The 16,455-nt window shown below is 38.8% G+C and overlaps 1 protein-coding gene across 19 annotated transcripts in view; it reads right to left on the bottom strand.

Moving 5' to 3' along the window:
* Window positions 1-16,455, bottom strand: part of mtmr3 (myotubularin related protein 3) — a 106,576-nt gene that overhangs the window by 38,996 nt on the left and 51,125 nt on the right. The window contains exon 1 of one of the 19 annotated variants that reach the window (XM_041201940.1): window positions 4,228-4,246. The exons of the other annotated variants lie outside the window; for them this stretch is intronic. The gene's annotated coding sequence lies outside the window, so the exon portion shown is untranslated. Of the gene's footprint in view, window positions 1-4,227; window positions 4,247-16,455 lie in introns of those variants that run through there. 19 annotated transcript variants of the gene reach the window in all.

Raw genomic sequence — 16,455 nt, forward strand, 5'->3', positions numbered from 1 at the left:
GAGACTGAATTGTGACTGATCCAATTGTCCTCTGCTTTCTAACCTGCTTTATCTGAAGATTTTCCTAGGTCATGGCTCCTCATATGCAATGACAAAGACCGACTAGATTAATATTAGTGCCACAAAAGGTTCCAGACAGTGTGATGGCAATAAGAGCATAATTTTTACAAAGCTTACTTGGTTGCAGGGCATCTATAAGTCCCAGCACACTTGTGCTGAGGTGGCAGGGAGCAGTGCCAGAGTCCTCCAACAGCAAGATACGCGCTGCACTATCAATGGTTCAGTGGTAAATGTTAATGCTGTGCAAACTTCTGCATACAAATAATTCTAACTGACAGTAACTGGGAGAGTCAACAGACAGAAGTTGTGTTTGTAGCTTTGTCACATGTAATGTATAAAATATAAGATTTGTCTTGCCCCAACCTATTCAAATCAATGAACAGTGCTGCAATGGTTACATCAGTCATGACCAGTAAGGATGTCATATTCCTAACTTAAGATATGGACTTCAGTCAAGGTAGACTCTGCAAAAAGTGGACAATATGCATCAAAGATGGTTGCCTAAGGTCAGGTGATCTTTTGTGATTTCTGCGCAAAGGATTAGCTCATGTCTGAACACACTTTTGGAAGTTCTTAAAAATGCAAGTGACCAATGAGAAGCCACTTGTGAATTTACACCTCCTATGGTTTGGGTGTTTACCAAAACTTGAAATCAACAGACCCCCAGACAGGATGTATTTGAACTCAACATTTAAGGAGCTACAGAAAAACCAGATCAGGTGTGAACAGTCACCATTAATACTCCATTGTGTAGCAATGGCTTTTAACTTCAAATCATCTCCGTGGGCAATAAAGAGTATTTACCTGAAGAAGGGCTAAAAGGATTTGAAAATGTTAACTTTGTTTTTTTCTCTCTCCACTGTTGCTGTCAGACCTGCTGAGTTTTTCCAGCATTTTCTGTTTTAGCTACAGAAGTATTTATCATGTGGTTACATGATCAAAACTGACTTCAGATAACAAATCTTATTACTCCAGTCAACCCAGGCAGAAACAAGTCAGTCTGCAATCCAACAGGACAAGGAGGACCATTCTCCAAGTAGAATAGAACCCTGCCTGAACAACAGGTCAAAACAGACAATGAGAGTGGGGAGGGATAAGTTGTCTTCACTTGCAAAGACCCATCTCCACAGAAACCTGGCCATGACTTGGGAGACCCAGAGGCTTCCAACTTCCATTCATCTAAAAAACCATGAGAGGGGACCTATCCAGGTCTGCAACGCACGCATCATGAAGGACTGAAATTTGGACACATGATTTACTTCTTTTATTTCTGTTAATAACCTAAACGCTTACTTTGTCTCTAGAATCCATCTTTATTTGTGTGCAGGAGGGAGTGAGCACGTTTACATTTTAGGGTGTTGTATGAATAAGCATTCACTTTTCTTCTGGCTTAAACTTATCCGAAAACCTGTTTCATGTTTTATTACTGAAAATCACTCAAAAAAGTAAAACACTCCCTCTAAAATACATCTTGTTGCAGACAAGCAAGGGGAGTTGAAAGGGGAAAAGTTATTCCATCATCTCTTTCCCACTTGTTCCACAGTATGGTGCCATTATTTATTAAAGGAAAATTACCAGAACATCTATTATTCATGCTTTTTCCGGAGATGGTGCCGTAACATATTTCCTGCTACAGCAAACAATTAAAATACATGTAATTTCCTTTGACTAACCATGAACAACATCCCAGAAGATTGACTAGTGCATGTAAAATGTTCTAAGACGTGTCACACTTCAGGTACTACATTTGTACACTTGTGTCACATTCAAAAGAAAACAAAAGCTAATTATGTCTAACATACAGAAAAATCAACAGACAAGAGGGCACTCAGTAGAGAGCAAACCTCCCCCACATGCTATGTTAACTCAATATTATTACAAATGTATAGCTCTTCCTCGAGGCTTCTTCCTTGCCTGGCTGATGCTTTGTAACTACATATCTTTTTATTGAGAGCTTCCATCACACCGAGGAGGCTTCAGGTCAATCCACATCAAACAACCTGCTCTGAAAACTCTGTTCATATTTTGATAGCTGTGACAAATTCCACCACAGCATCTAAGACAACACACAACATTTGAAAACCAACAACATTCCAAGTAAAACAACCCACATTTTACAAAAAAATCAATTTGCCTCATCTCCCAATGATAAGACCTTTTAAAAAATTCCTGGATTTGGATCCACAATTTTGTCAAAAACTAATCAGTTCTTCCTTGGGCCATACCCTGTATACCAAGTTTTCGTTGAAATCCATTCATTAGTTTTTGAGATATGTTGTTTACAGATGGCTAATGAATGGGGTTAAAACCTTACCTCCACTCACCTGCAGTGGCAGAGGTAAAAAGGCCTCATTTGCTTTCAGAGTCACATTTTTAAAAAAAGTCCTCAATGGTTGAGGATTTGCAAGAAACAGTCTTAATTGACAAATTCTGAGAAAGATCACTGACCTGAAACAAACTCTCTCTTTCTCTCTCTGCAGACACTGCCAGATCTGAGTATTTCCAGCATTTTGTTTTTATTTAACTGACCTGAAGTGGGCAAAGCAATGACACAATAGCCATAAAGGGGCACATCAAATTACATACAACTGCACTTCTACATTGTACATTATATGGTAAAATGTTTCTCTTATAAAACAGTGCATCCTTTGACCTACTGCAAGCAGTGTCACAGGATATCCACTAGTTTCAAAATTGAAGACTGAATATTGGGTTGGCAAAAATCAAATATTAATAGTTTAGGCTGTTCTAACAAGCTACTGAACTGTGCTGCCTAGAAATGCCAGCTTAGCTCAGTGCAGTCCCAAATTCTTGCTTTTGAATCAGAAAATAATGGGATGCAGTGATACTGCAATATTCCAGCACTTAATCTCGGCTGTTACTGAGGGTGTTCTGCATTAGAGTTCGCCTAGAGTTTAAGCTGTCAGCTACCTTGCCTTCGGCCTTTCATGTGCCACAATGGTCCTGCAGTTATCAATTCATTTAATCACTGCACATCCTTCACCTTTGTCTCTGTCTCCAGTAAAACCTTTACGCTCATCCATCTTTGCCGTTCCCTGTGGTATGGAGCCCATCTTATTTCCCTTAAATTTAAGGAGTTTGGACGTGGGCATGTGGCACAGAAATTATTTAGTTATCAGATCGGCATTGATTACATCTAGTACTATTGGACCTCATGCACCTCTGCCAAAACCACACACTATTCCAGGATAATTCTGGAGAGATGACGACCCCCAACTACTACTTTCTCCTTAAGTTCCTCTTGCCCAACACCTCAATCTTCACCTCCAAGTGAAACAATGTTATCCTTTGCAGCTAAGTCTGGGACTAACTGTTCGACTCCTCTGCTGCTGCCCCTACCTTCTCCACCATGCTAAATCTCTCCCAAAATTCTCCTGTGCCCTAAACTTGAACCTGTGACTTTCTCTGGTTCCTATCCTATGTCCTATTATGCCTTCTGAACTAATCTTATTGAAAAGACCCAATTTTTGCTCCTTTGATTCCATTCTCACTAAACTGTTAACCATCTGGATATTCCTTTCCTGGTTTCCATGCTAGATGAAATTTGAATTGTTCCCTTCTTCCAAGATGCTGCTCCTTTCCTTCTCAATACCATCGTTAATCACCTTCCTCAAAAAACCCTCAGCCCCTCCGTTCTTGCAAACTACTGTACCAATTCCATCCATCCTTTTCTCTCCAAAGTTCTTGAAAGTGTTGTCACCTCACATATCTGTGCTCATCTTTTCCACAACTTCATGTATGAACCTCTTCAAATCACTTTTCTGCTTTGGTTACGGCATTGATATAGCTTGAATCAATGTTACAAATAACATCTTCTGTGGCTATGGAACACTACCCCTGCTCTTGCTGTAGCCTTTGATAGCCAACTGAACCATTCTCCAACACCTTTCAGCTCAGTGGGACTACATTAGGTTGAAAATCAGTTATAAAATACACTTCAAAGATGTGATAATATGTATTATTTCTCAATGAAACTGCTGTCAAAAAAAAGTCAACCTCTTGTGCAATCATACACAAGGCATAAAGTCTACCAATAGAAGCAATCTGTACCAGACACACTGATCCAAGAATACATTATTGATGATGGCTTTAGGAAAAAGGTGCCTCTGGGCTAATGTCAATGACAGAAAAACATTATGATCTCACCAAAAATTCCTACAAGGGCATCTATGGATCTGGATTTAACTTCTGATCCAACAGACCATGCACGGGAAGGAGCAATCTGAATGGAAGTCGGAAAAAATTGGAGTGTGTTACAAAGATCAATGGCTTTGATGAACAAGTTCATTAAGAAGAAGTGGACTTCATAATCTTTCAGCAAGCATCGTGCCAAAATTCCAAAAAGTTGCTCTAGGCAAATTGCACAACTGCTTTCCCTGGGTGTGATCATCATCAGTCCAGCAAGAGGTGGCACTTTAAAGAGCCATAAACACAATCCCTAATAATCTTGGGGGACACAAAACCATCATGACTGAGTTTTCTCACTCGATCTTCTGGATGTGTTCGTCCATTAAGTTCCCCGTACCCACTAAACACTAAGCCATCAACAAGGCTTTCATGCAAAAGCACTGGATTACATTTCCAAGGTTGCAATTACACTACAATTATAGTGTTGCTGCAAAGCGGTTTCAATACAATTATTGTGTAAATACACCCCAAATCCAATCTCAAGACACAACATCAAACTGAAACCAAGTCGACAATTTAGTGCTGCTGTGAAACTGAACCCACTTGTAGTGTTGGCACATCATAGGGCACTTGGGCACAAAATTCTCAAATACATCCTTCTTGCTTATCATTGTAATGGAGCATTATGGTGTCTCTTCTTAGGAGCTCCAACAAGGTCTACACTTGCAGCTAAAAGCATGGGCCATTGTACTCCCATCATAACCAATTCAGATGTCAGGCACATTACATTTAGGATCAAATGCCAGACCAGTGCAGAAGTGATTCATATCAGTTAATGCTCAGAAGTATATTTAAAATAGGTTAAAATGTATAGGTTCTCCACTCCAATGTTCGAAAATATCTTTTTTGCATTGGGTTCTGAAATTGTTCGTAACCATCAAACTCAGCTGATACTCAAAAAATCTAGCTCCTCAAGCTTATGCTGAGCTTCAATAGAACACTACAGTAGGCTGAGGACAGAGATGTCAGCATGAAAGGTGGAAAATTAAAATGCAGGGCACTGGAAGCTTGGGTCTACGCTTGTGACTTTAACAGAGGTCCTCCTCAAAATCATCCAATCCGCAATAGGACTCCCTAATGTAGGATAGAGAGAATTGTGAGCAGTAAATACAGCATGCTAAATTGAAAGAAGTAAACGAACATTGCTGTTTCCCCTGGAAGGAGCATTTGGAGCCATGGACAGCGGCGAGGACGATGGTAAAAGGGTATGTATTGGAGCTCCAGCACTTGCATGAAAAGGTACCATGGGAAGGGGACAGGGTGTTGATGGTGATTGACGCATGGACCAGGGTATCAAGGAGGGATGTGCCTTTGGAATACTGAAAGGGGAGGGGAAAGTGTGTTTGATGTTGACATCATGTTGGAAGTGGCAGAAATGGTGAAGGGTGATTGGTTAAACATGGAGATGGCAAGATGGAAGGAGAGGTCTACAGAAATCTATTGTGGTTCTGGAAGGCAGGGGAAGGGGATGAGAGAAGTGCAGGAAATGGATCAGACACAGTCAAGGACCCTGTCAACCAGGTCTGGGGGAGGGCTGGGAGATGGGTCCTCAGTTGAGGAAAAAGACTCATCAGAAGTGCTGCTGTGAAATATTGCATCATCAGAACAGATGTGATGGAGGTGGAGAAACTGGGAGAATGGAATGGTCCCTACAAGGTGAGAGGAAGTGTAGACAAGGTGGCTTTAGGAGTCAGTGGGCTTAAAATGAATATTTGTTGATATGGAGACAGAAGCTGAGGAAGATTAGGGAAGACTCAGAGATTGACCTTGAGAGATCACAATGAGAGAATGATGAAGTTTTCCAGTTCAGTGCAAGAGCAGAAAATGGCACTAATACAGTCAATGTAGCAGAAAATGAGATGGAGAGTTCCCATGCTGAGTAGGACTGAAACAAGGAATTTTTCACATATCGCACAAAATGGCAGGCACAGCCATGACCCCATGCATGTGCCCATTGAAGCACCTTTTATTTGGAGGAAGTGAGTGGAGTCAACAAGAAGTTGTTCAATGTGAGAACAAGTTCATCCAGGCAGAAGATGGTGGTGGTAATGGAAACTGGTTGGACCTGATTCTGCAGTTTAGTTGCTTTACTTTTATTTTGATGGAATAACTTGCACTCAAATGGATGCTGAGGATAGTTGATAAAGAATGAAATGACACAGCAATTGAACCACATGGTAATCTGCTAGAATTGTCAGATTTTCAATTGTATATTTTTTCCATGATAATTTGCATTTAATTGAATTAAACTCTTGCTGCATGCAGCAGGTTAAAAAATTCTTACAAATATAACTCATAGCATAATGATTAATTTAGAAATCCTGTAGTGCATTCAGCAGAAGGAAAATCATAAACCCTAATGCACACATTAGGCTGGGTGAGTCATTTACAGCTCGGTACACAACTATTTTTTTTTAAAGTCTCAGTTTTCTTTCCCCTATCACTCTCATCATTTCCAGTTTTTCCTGGGCCACACATCTGGAAAAGACATGCAATTTTCTACTCATTTGCCAGTAATACTTTAAATCGACCATTAGGGCAGTGAGTGGTTAAATCGATATGCTATTTTTGACTCTTCCCCTTTACAGGGAAGATCTTATTGTGAGAGAGAAACAAGAGGCCCATTGCTTTGTATCACAACAGTACTACCCAACAATCCTACGCAACAGTTACTCAAGCTCCCACATTACAAATTAAATCTATCTTACAAAACATTTACTACAAAGGTGGCATTTTTATTCTGCAATTGTCTTATCCTGTAAACTGTTAAATTATTTGCAACCTGCAAAAATGCATAGCTTTCCAGAGAACTATTGCTGAAAAGATTTTAATGCAACAAAACTTCATACCATATTAGTTAACTTCGCAGATGTAGTTAATTTTTTATGCCATTATCCTCAGTGAACGAGGAATATATTGGGAGAGAACCAATTTGCAAAATTATGGGGAAAAAGCTGGGGTTTGGGACTAAATTGGACAGCTTTTTCAAAAGAGCTGGCACAGGTACAATGCACTAGATTGCTGAATTCTGAGCTACGAACTTCTTTGATTGAATAATTAAAACTGGGGTGAGATGGTCAAGAACATGGTATCAGCTACTATTGTCAAAGTCTTTACCTCAGCAATTTTAAAATTAGTGAAGGTACAGTTAGTTACAAATTCAGGAACAGTCATTTTTTTTATATTTATCTTCCAATGGCTTGGACCAATTTGTTCAGGTGAAACATGTTTCACACATCTATTACATTATACAAGAGACATGGTGCAAATCAAATCATAGTTGCTCGCAGTAAAGGTTTCTCAGGTCTTTGCCTTAAAGCTATTATTTAGCTTTTTAAAAATTGGACAAAAGTATATAACTACAATAGATATACAGTTCATAGTAAGTTCCTACTTCAATGTCACGGAAATTCATGTGTAATTAAACTTGCTTGTTGGAAATGTGTGCACTTGTTCAATCTTGAAAACAGTTTTTACAAGGATGAAACACCTGATAATCTGCTTCCTGAATATAAGGCAGTGATCTAATCAAGGTGTTAAGCAGACACAAATTAAGTGCAGGTGCAAAGATAATAAATTTAAAACCAGTGAGATTAAGGAGAATTTAAGAGTTGTGGAAGAATAGGAGGAAGAGAGGCAGGAGCTATTACATCTTTAAAGAAAAAGGTGAATAAATATTTGAAGCAGATGTAGGTAAAGGGCCATGGGAAAAGAAGTGAGCAGTGTATTAGTTCTGATTTTCTCTAGCAAATAGCCACCACTGGTGTCCTAAGAAAATAAGAAATAGATCCTTCAAACCTGCTTAGCTATTCAACAAGGTCACAGCTAATCTTCTACCTTCACCCCCATATCTGATAATTCACTCAGTATCCAAAAATCTATCAACCGGTGTCTTGGAGATACTTGCATCCATAACTGTGGGATAGAAAATTACATAGATTCACAATTCTTTGAGTGAAGAAATTTCTCACCTCAGTCCTAAATGGCTGACCCCTTACTCTGACACTGTGACCTGATGTTCTTTATTTCTCAGCCAGGGAAACAATTTTTTAGCATCTATCCTGTCAAGCCCCTTAAGAATTTTATATGCTTCAATTAAATCATCCCTCATTCTTTTAAATTTCTAGTCTACTCGGTCACCCCTTAGAGAAGAATGTCTCCTTCCAGGATCCAGGCTACTGAACTTTTATTGCACTGCCTCTATGGCAAGTAGATCCTTCTTTAGATAAGGAAACCAATATTGCACACACCACTCCAGGTATGACTTCACAATGCCCTGTATAATTGTATTAAGACTTGTTTACAATTATACTCCAATTCCTTTGCAACAAAAGCTAACATACCATGCTTTCCTTAATTGTTTGTGGTGTACGTAAATGATTTGGACTTAAATGTAGGCAGTATGATCAAGTTGTTCACGGATGACACGAAAATTGGTAGGGTGGTAAACAGTGAGGAGGATAGCCGTAAACAGCAGGAGGATATCAATGGACTGGTCAGGTGGGCAGAGCAGTGGCAAATGGAATTCAACCTGGAAAAGTGAGGTAATGCACTTGGGAGAGGGCTAACAAGGCAAGGGATTACACTATGAATGGTAGGACCCTGGAAAGTACTGAAGATCAGAGGGACCTTGGTGTGCATATCCATAGATCCCTGAAGGTAGCAGAGCAGGTAGGTAAGGTGGTTAAGAAGGCATATGGGATACTTGTATTCTATGCCTCGGCTAATAAAGACAAGAGCAGGGAGGTTACATGAAACTGTATAAAACACTGGTTATGCCACAACTGGAGTACTGCGTGCAGTTCTGGTCGCCACATTATAGGAAGAATGTGATTGCACTGGAGAGGGTGCAGAGGAGATTTACCAGGATGCTGCCTGGGCTGGAGGGTCTGAGCTATGAGGAAAGATTGGATAGGCTGGGGTAGTTTTCCTTGGAGCAACAAAGGTTGAGAGGGGACCTGATAGAGGTGTATAAGATTATGAGGGGCATAGATAGGGTGAATAAGGCGGCACTTTTTCCATTAGTGGAGGGATCAATAACCAGGGGGCATAGATTTAAAAGTAAGAGGTAGAAGGCTAAGGGGGGAGTTAAGGAGGATTTTTTTCACCCAGAGGGTGGTGGAAGTCTGGAACTCTCTGCCTGAAAGGGTGGTTGAGTTAGAAACTCTCGTAACATTTTAGTATTTAGATGTTCACTTGCATTGCCATAGCCTCTAGGGCTATGGGCCAAGCGCTGGAAAATAGGATTCGTGTAGTCAGATCTTTATTGACCAGTGTGGACATGGGCCAAATGGCCTCCTTCTGTGCTATAGATGTCTGAGTCTATGAATTGCTTGCTATATCAACTTGTTAACTTGTGATTCATGTACAGGGACAGCCAGAACTCTCCAAATGCAAGTATTTCACAGTCTCCCCACCATTCAAAAATATTCGGCTTTTCCATTTAACTTCACACTGCAACCATATTCTATTCCAATTCCTATGTTCTTGCTCACTCACCTAACCTGCCTATATCCCGCTGCAGCCTCTGCATCCTCCTTGCCACCTTATTTAGTATTGTCAGCAAATTTGGATGTGTTACAATCTATATTAATGACTGGCTTTTACACTCAGTCCCCTCATCTCAAACCCAAGTACTGATCATTGCAGTACCCCACTACTTACAGCCTGCCAACCCAAAAATGCCCGATTTATTCCTATTCTGTTTTCAAATTCTCAATCCGTGCTAATATTTTATCCTGGTCCTGAGTCCTAATTTTGTGTAATAACCTTGTGTAGCACCTTATCAAATGTTTTTGAAAATCCAAATGCTACATCCACTGAGTTCTCCCTCATCTACCTTACTAGTTACATCTCAAAAAACCCTCCAGATCTGTCAGAGAAATGATTTCCTTTTCATTAATCCATGTTGATTCTGCTTAACCACATTTTGATTTAAGGGTTCTGTTACCATATTCCCTAATAATAGAGTAATTTTATCTACCTAACTATATTTTCCATTTCCTCTATTCCTCCTTTCTTAAACAGAAGTAATGTTTGCTACTTTCCAATCTAGAAAACTGTAAATGTTTCTATATGTCTCTTGCTGGTCCACTATTCTCCATCATCAATTCCTTGGTTCTCCTTTGTTGAGTTTTAAAATCATCCCAATCTTCAAGCTTACTACTCTTTTTGCTTTTTGGTATTATAATTTTCTTCCTTTGATCTAATGTTATTTTAACTCCTCATTAACCACGGTTGAACCATGGGGGTTTCTGTGCCTTAAAGAAATGCATGTTTGGCACAAATTATGTATTAATTCTTTAAATGCTAGCCATTGCTTGTCTATCATCACATCTTTTAATCTAGCTTCCCAATCTACCTTAGCCAATTTACCTCACCTACATAGTTTATGTTTAGATTTAGGATCAAATCACTTTCAAACTCAACATAAAATTCTATCATATTACAGGATTTGAGGGTAAAAAGCTTTATTCCTTGTGTTTGTGGTAAAATGCTACATCACCAGCTGAATCCCAAACCTGGTTTACTGCCTAGTAATTCATAAACCGGTATTATTGACAAATAACTATTTAGAAAAATGCCAGAAGGGATTTTATGATATTAGTTCATTGAATTGGTTCTTTTCAACATAGCTTTTAAGCTCAAGTAGGACAAAAAGCATCACTAAATTTACAGGGTCACCCACAACCACCCACATTGTGTATTTTAAATGAGAAACCTTGAAGGGTTAAGGCCCATAATGAGATTACCAAGCTTATTTCCCCCACTCAGTAGAACAGATTACAAGAATATTGGCTATTTGTTATGCATTATTGTGTTGCAAATTTTATTCTATTACTTATTAATCCTGATGACCCAAGGAAGTTTGTGTGCTATTAATCTACAACCATCAGATACAGTGTTTCTATGACTGACAAAATTGTTAAAGTTGAGATGAAACTCACCTTGTAATTGAAGTAGTCCAGGAGCAGAAGTGAAATAAGAATTGTATAAAACTAATTGAATGTAAATTTTTAGCAATACTGATGCAATTTTAAAACCTCCTGTCAAAAAACAAACTTATGATGCTAAATTTACATTTTTTAAACTTTCGACCAGTGAGTTTTTTTTAAAATATTTTATTGGTTTTCTACTTTGTAATCGTGTTAACACAAATGAAGCACATTAAAGTTGGAAACATGCTTGTCCTCCAAGTTAACACTGGCATGCAACTCCTTTAGAAATGCCTTTAGTAGTAAATTTGTCACATACAAGAATGCCTGAATTTTAGAAGGGTTGAATCCAGAAAATAAGTCTTTAGTTATTAGGAAATCTATGGGACCTTGCAGTACTTTCATGCATTTCTTGGTATCTTACTTATGGACACTTACAACAATCAAGCTGTCATTGAGAGGAAAAATACTTTTCTCTTTCACGGGATGTGGGTGTCGCTGGCTAGGCTAGCATTTATTGCCCATCCCTAATTGCCCTCGAGAAGGTGGTGGTGAGCTGCCTTCATGAACCGATGCAGTCCATGTGGTGTAGGTACACCCACAGTGCTGTTAGGGAGGGACTGAAAGATAGTAAGCCATGTACATGAAAAGTTTCATTATGATACTGGGGAGCTGACTAAGTACATGTATACTTTTAGATCCAGAACTTGAATGCCTAAATAGAGGAACAAATGGTATTTGGGTAAGCATCTTGCATATAAATCCAAACATATGGTGGAAAAACACATTAAAAAAAAAACAACCATCCATCTTTGTACAGAAATAAAACAAGCATACACATGAATATTTAAACATACCATCTTTTCTTACATTTTAATCATGTTAAAATATTGTTTAAGATGTGGACTACTATTTCTGTTACATCAACGCTAACTTCTTTTAAGTAGCTATCGGCTACCAGAAGTTAATTTGTACTTGTTTGTATCATAAAAAGCAAAGCTTTCACTAGTGAGACTATTTGGCAGATGGTCATACTAATGCAAAAATAGTTAGTTTCTATTATTTTTATATTAAGTGTGCAATTCAAGATTTTTCAAACTAGATGTTTGCATTTCTATTAAAATCGTTATGAAAATGTCAAATAAGAAATAATACATAACTGTAATCATGCAGCATAAAATGCACATATTCATAGGAAACCAACTACTTGTACATTTATATCATTGAAATATAATTAAGCATGTACAACCAATTAAATATTCTTACATGCAAAAAAACCCATGAATTGCTCACTCTTCAGAATACTTATTATAGATCTGATGTCAAAATTCCAGCACCCTCCGGACCAAGACTGTGCCAGATTTTCCAGGATTTTGGATTACGCACCGGTGGAATAGGCAGCTTGTGTGAATGATTGGTTACCCTCTCCCATCATTCTAACATTGTTTATATGGAAGTTACCGTTAAACATGGAAAGGATGTAACCATAGTTCTAAACACCAGGCTGTCACCAATTGTGAGTTTAATCCTGGAGATTTAGAGAAATGTGCTGAAACACTGTCAGGTAGTTGAAATGACAAGACTGATATAGAAGGAAAGAATTGCATATATATTTGTTTTGTGAAAAGACCATTAGAGCTGTTTTCTCCTGACATCAAAATCTCTCAGACATTTGCTTCTCACCACAAAAATATTCAATTCATCCCTCCCTGGAAATGCAGACCAGGGCACAGATACTAGAGAACGCTGGCTGAATTTATGCTCTATTGTCAGGGGTCCTGAGGGCAGTTGTATCATTCCTATAACAATGCCCTCAGAAGATCAGGTAGTTTAGTATAGATCAGGAATTGAACCTAGGCTTATTTATTGATTGCCTTTACTAACTGAAGCACTAAGATCCTGTGTGTGCACAACTCTAATTGATTCTGTCCTCTGGGATTAGCCAGAGAATGGCCTCTTCATTCCCGCACTTAGTCTGTTCAGGGAGCTGCACCAGATCTTCACAGAGAAAAATGTTTAATTTTCAGACAGTTGGATTTTGGATAATGTACCTATACTTCTGATGCAGTTCACACATTTTGCAGGCACATACAAATGTCTTGTGCACAACCTCTATATAAATCTGGCAAAATGCTTAAGAAACAAGAGCAAGAAACATGTATATGCAAGGAGGGTTACACTTAAAAGATTTATATGGAGAGAAATTCAGCACAATTCAGCTGTGTTGAAGTGGTTCAATTTATATTGTCTGCATGTGAATGGAGAACAAAACTACTTTGTGATCATGAACTCCTATGTCTTCATTCCCTCTCACTGCCTCCACTGATTTTTCCCCACTTGATTTCAGTGTTCCATTATACTTGTGAGGATTAAAGTACAAAGAATGAATACCATTGGCATACACAATCTTTTAATAGTGCAAAATTATTTATCCTTTTGGATTTCCACAGAATACTTGATATGACTTTTATTTTCAATCCCAGACCTTCCAACTAATTTTGAACTGACTTGAAAGGACCAAACTAACTTCAAAAGATTTCTACAATTTTTTTTCCAGATTTAAAGGCTTAGAATGCCATATTCCATTTGAAACCAAGACTAAATGGCAAATTAAAGTGAATCTGTGAATGTTCAAATTCAGAGGAAATGTGTGATATAGAGATGGAGCAAAAGAGTCAAGTAATTTATTCAAATGTGCACTACATTCTAGACTTTAAGTGATCCAGGAATATATGCAAACGTAGAGGGATTTATTTTAGGTTCAATTAAGTTGCACATGTTACACGTTTTCGGCCAGTTTCTAAATGGACTGTGTTTGCACGTAACTTTTGGAACATCAATGGACTATAGACTGATGATGAGATCATCAATATAGTTACAAAATTCTATAAGTCAGTAATTTTTAGGATGCTATCCATAATACTCACTGAAGGCATCAGCCTTATAGAATTAGGCATCTTATTTCAACACGAGAAAATTCATTCTTCAAATTAACTGTTTGCATTCTGCTTGTATCTCTCTTACGGCTAATTGCTTCTTAAAAGGTGAAGACAACTATTTCAAAAGTAAGCATGACTTTTCCATTTTGGTAAATTAAACATTATGAAATATCCGATCCATTTGGTATTATAAACTGACTTAACTGAATTGGAATGAATTTTAATTAAATTCTTTAAAAAGCTCCATTCACATGAGCCACTTAATGTTGTAAAGTAATTGAACGCTACTATGTAATGTTGGTAGTATAACTGCTTTCCCACAACAAATCCAGTGTGCTGAAATAAACATTTCAGTTGGCATAAAACCACGAGTGTCCTATTTCTTTTGTGGTTATCAATGTTATGTCACAATTAAACCTTTTGAGATCCAAAAGCTTCTCTAAACAGAGCTGTCGAAAGAACAAATGAGAAGAACCAGATTTCGAATTCATTAAAGGTGTACGTAATATACAGAACCTTGTCTCAATCAAGTGTTATTATTCACCCAAGTGTCCTGTTTAAAAGTCAACTTCTCTTTGTAGGGCTGTGCCTTTTATGAACTGAAATGTAATTTCACTTACATAGTGAATGCAATGTAACATTGTTGAAGCTATAAATTATTCATTTTGCTGTACTGCTATACTGAAAATAGTATCAGACTGTCTTTAAACTCCTGTTCTCCCTAATAGACAGAAAAAACACTATAGTGAAAGACCATATATTTCAGGCTCAAGCAAATATTGCCTATCAAAGAACATGTTGAATCAACATTCAGGACAGCTACCAATGTCTAGCTCTGAAACTATTAACAGTTTTCTGAGGCTAAAATAACAACCGGGTTCCAAGTTCTAATAATCATTTTTTAACCCGGAGTTTACCTTGGACAATGATTTCTTTTTTAAAAATTCTTTCACAGAATGTGGTCATTGTTGGCTTGGCCAGCATTTTTATTGCCCATCCCTAATCGCCCTCGAGAAGGTGGAGATGAGCCACCATCTTGAACCGCTGTAGTTCATGTGATGTAGGTACTCTGCAGTGCTGTTAAGGAGGGAGTTCCAGGATTTTCACCCAGTGACAGTGAAGGAACAGTAATACAGTTCCAAGTCAGGATAGTGTGGGGCTTGGAGGGAAACTTGAAGGTGGTGGTCTTCCCATGCATCTGCTGCCCTCGTCTTTCCAGGTGGTAGAGTTCATGGGTTTGGAAGGTGTTGTTGAAGGCACCTTTGTGAGTTGCTGCAATGTGTCTTCTAGATGGTACACACTGCTACCACTGTGCATCAGTGATGGAAGGAGATGTTGAAGGTGGAGGGTGAGTGTCGATCCAGGCTGCTTTCTCCTGGATAGTGTTGAGCTTCTTGACTGTAGTTGGAATTGCAATCATCCAGGCAAGTGGAGAGTATTCAATCCCATTCCTGACTTGTGCCTTTTAGATGTTGGACAGGCTTTGGGGAGGCAGGTGGTGAATTACTCTCTGTGGAATTTCCAGCCACAGACCTGTTCTTGTAGCCACAGTATTTATATGACTGGTCCAAATCAGTTTCTGGTCAATGCTAATCCCCAGGATGTTGATAGTGAGGGATTCAGTGATTGTAATGCCATTGAATGTCAAGGTAAGATGGACAGATTCTCTCTTGTTAGAGATGGTCATTGCCTGGCATGAATGTTACTCTTATCTGCCCAAACCTGAATGCTGCTTATGGACATACTGCTTCAGTATCTGAGTTGTCGCAAATGGTGCTATCAGCAAACATCCCCACTTCTGACCTTATGATGGAGGGAAGGTCATTGATGAAGCAATTGAAAATGATTGGGCCTAGGACACTACCCTGAGGAGCTCCTACAGTGATGTCCTGGGGCTGAGACGATTAACCTCCAACAACCACAACCACCTTCTTTGATGCTAGGTATGACTCCAACCAGTGGAGAGTTTCCCCCTGATTCACATTGACTCCAGTTATGCTAGGGCTTCTTGATGCCACAAATGCTGCCTTGATGTCAAGAGCAGTCACTCTCACCTCATTTCTTTCTCCTTTGTCCATGTTTGGACCGAGTCTGTATTGAGGTCAGGAGCCGAGTGGCTTTGCTGGAACCAAACTGAGCATCAGTGAACAGGTTATTGTTGAGTATGTGCTACTTGATAGCCAAAGTTGTCACAGATACTTACTTGGTAGTAGGGTTGAACTTGCCAACATCTGGCACATTTAATAGAGACTAAGAAGTCTCCAAGCATAAACTTGTCAATTAAGCCTGGTACAAAGACAATGTAAAGCATC

Source organism: Carcharodon carcharias, chromosome 13 (genome assembly GCF_017639515.1).
Source record: "Carcharodon carcharias isolate sCarCar2 chromosome 13, sCarCar2.pri, whole genome shotgun sequence".
In the NCBI taxonomy this organism is placed as follows: Eukaryota; Metazoa; Chordata; class Chondrichthyes; order Lamniformes; family Lamnidae; genus Carcharodon; species Carcharodon carcharias.